The sequence below is a fragment of the Hyposmocoma kahamanoa genome, unplaced genomic scaffold (genome assembly GCF_003589595.1).
Source record: "Hyposmocoma kahamanoa isolate Upper Pololo Valley unplaced genomic scaffold, ASM358959v1 66, whole genome shotgun sequence".
In the NCBI taxonomy this organism is placed as follows: domain Eukaryota; kingdom Metazoa; phylum Arthropoda; class Insecta; order Lepidoptera; family Cosmopterigidae; genus Hyposmocoma; species Hyposmocoma kahamanoa.
In genome coordinates, this window is record NW_020653854.1 from 7,279,928 (window position 1) to 7,282,969 (window position 3,042).

Here is a 3,042-nt window from a genome sequence, read left to right on the forward strand (position 1 = left end):
TCCCACACCAAATTTGACGCCCCTTCGTTGAATCTGGTAAGCATGGCATTGCACCAAGTGACGTGATCCGTTTTTTGAGCCTCAGTGAAATTGTGTGGGATCCACCGAGAACACAGCTTTTTTACACCCAAATGTTTGTGAAGTATTGTTTGTACTTGACTCATGCCTATGCCTAAAGATGCCCGAATCTCATGGCATGTCACATATCTGTCTGTTTTAATCATATGGCGCACAGCATCAATGTTTTTGTTGTTCACAGCAGTGGACGGGCGACCATCACGAAATTCGTCACTGAGATTCACACGACCGCGTTTAAATACTGCAAACCAGCTATAAATAGTTGTCTTGCATGGAGCTTAATCGCCAAAAACAGTTTGAAGCCGAGCGAAGCTCCGCGGAGCTGTTAAATTACACTTAAAGTCGTAGAAAATCATACTACGAAAACTTTCACGAGTTAAATCCATGGTGATGTAGACAACCAATTTCTAAAATGACGCCACAATGTAAAAACAAGTGACAGTCAGATGAAACAAACTGTATTCTACTGCCAAAGAGTTTCATTTTCACATGTTGTAATTACTTTTTAAATATTGTTTATGTAAGTGGCCAGTTCCGAAAACTTATAGGGCGCCCTATGTATGTTTGATATTATGCTTTTTAAATGACTTGTTTATTATTCAAATTGATTACTTACTTTATCTAATTATTGCTTTTGTCGAATATTAGTCACTTAGTGCCTAAATGTCAACAGTTATTTAATTTGGATTTTTTTTTGTACGAAACATATAACATATATATTTTATATATTACTTGAATTGTGGTGTTACGTCTTATGACGGGCCATGACAAAATAACAGTGAGGGCTATGTAATTTGCATAGTCCTCAGAGCTTAGTCATGGAACCTTTGGACGCGCTTTTTATTTTTTATTTTAATTATATTTATTTTTATTTATTTAACTTCGTGTTAAATCCTGACTGAATCCATTCATATCTCATAAATGATCGCGCGGTGAACGCTCCTTCTGGATAGAACGCAGTGAACGTATATGCGATGATGTTTCACGGTGAATTCACTCCTTCTGGACAAGGCCCTAGAGCAGCGTTGCCCATTTGGTGGGTAGCGACCCGGTACCGGGCCATCAAAATAAAGTACCATGTCGCAACATTCCCGCCTTGTAAAAGTAGAACCAGAACACATGATAAAACTTTCGTCATTTTCTGCTAACTTGGATTCATTAGTAAAAAATAAGCAGCAGCTCTATACTTCGCACTAAATATGCGATACCGAAATAATATTAGTAAAACATTTTTATTAATAATAAACATGTGTTATTTTACTTAATGTAACCAGCTTGTATGAAAATTACCCGGCCATGGCAGACCATTGTTTGGGAAACACTGACCTAGAGTCTTATATACGATCTCTACAATACGAACCACGAAAACGAAATCGCTAGTAGCATTCTCTGAGTATGAAGCATAGATACGTAATCCCAGTACGTACCTAAACAATTCTACGCAAAGTATCTATTAATTTAATAAGCGGATAACAATTGTTAGTCATAACAGAACTGTTACTCTTTCGTACTCCCACAAATGATTCACGGCCCTAACTAGAACTCTCTGTATCATAGACAACACGTCGCAATTAGCTGATCGATATAATATTTAGAATTCTTCGTTTATGTGAAGATACCAGTGGTGAACAGTGTACATTTAAAAAAAACGTAAACCGATGAAGAACACAGCAAATGCTAAAATGTACCTTGGGGAATAAAGTTCTTTGTCAAGCCGATTGGAATAGGACCCTTATAAGAAGGTCATGCCCTAGGCCTTTCAATACGTTCTTAATCAAAACATTACAAAATTTAGTGCCATTATTGACGTTATTTCAATTTTGCATGAATGATGAAATTAGAATTTCAAATAATATAAAATAGAAACAAAATATGGATATTTATTTATTTAATTGACTTTACGATCAAAAATAACATTACCAAATCAATATTTAAATTATAACAAGTTAGGACTACATTAGTGAAAAATACTAAATAATATTATGTATATTACGTATCATACATGTAAATAAATAATGTTTTATTTTATTGTTATGTATGTTAGCCTATAACTTATATATTTATGGCTCTTTGTAATCTGAATACAAATAAACAAAAAAAAAACAAAATGTGAAATTCCAGCAAAATAAAAAAATTGCATTTATCTTAATAATTAGATTGAACAAAACCTTGCTACAATCGTCCTACTGTGAGATTACGCAAGCCAAAGCGGAAGTGATCTCAGCCGCGGCGCTCGCGCACACCGGAAGAGGACACGTGGGTCAGGGACCCCGAATTAACGACTACAAGATTCCTTAGAAGACTTGCTCGTGGGTACTTATATCTGAGACAGTTGCAAATACTGATTTTGTTGTTTTGTTTAAGAATAATGTGCATTCAAATTAAGATGCTGTATAAACTTAGAAGATATTGCCTAAGCCACCCGTTTCTAATATAAGTATAGAAATCTCCTTCTTTTTTTGAGGCCGGTTAAAAAGATATTCCAATGTTATGAAATATTTTTTTGGTTTCACATCGCACACCGGAAGTTAACACCCGGTTGTGAGACACTACAGAATACGGAATGATAAGTTGCCTTATTTACCACAAACGACGAATAATAATCTAAGCATTTTTTTATATTAAAGAAATGACGTCCTTGATGTAATTAGGCCAGAGAGGTTTAAAGATTCTACGAACGAAATTAGTCTGTTTTTAAACTACTAACAACCTTTCAGGGCTATACTACTAACATCATAAATAACAACTTTGGTTCCATGATTTGCAAAACATAATAAATTTACCAAAAATAAACTTTTAAGTTGTTGTTGTACTATCTCACCCTTTTTAGTCTTCTACCCCCGTCATGCACAAAGTTATTACCGTTTAGAGCGATCTATTTAAATCTATTTATTTTTGTATGAAAGTAAAATCTTGTTGATGGGGGGGTGTGTGGGGGGGTCTGTGCGTGTGTGGGTGTTTGTG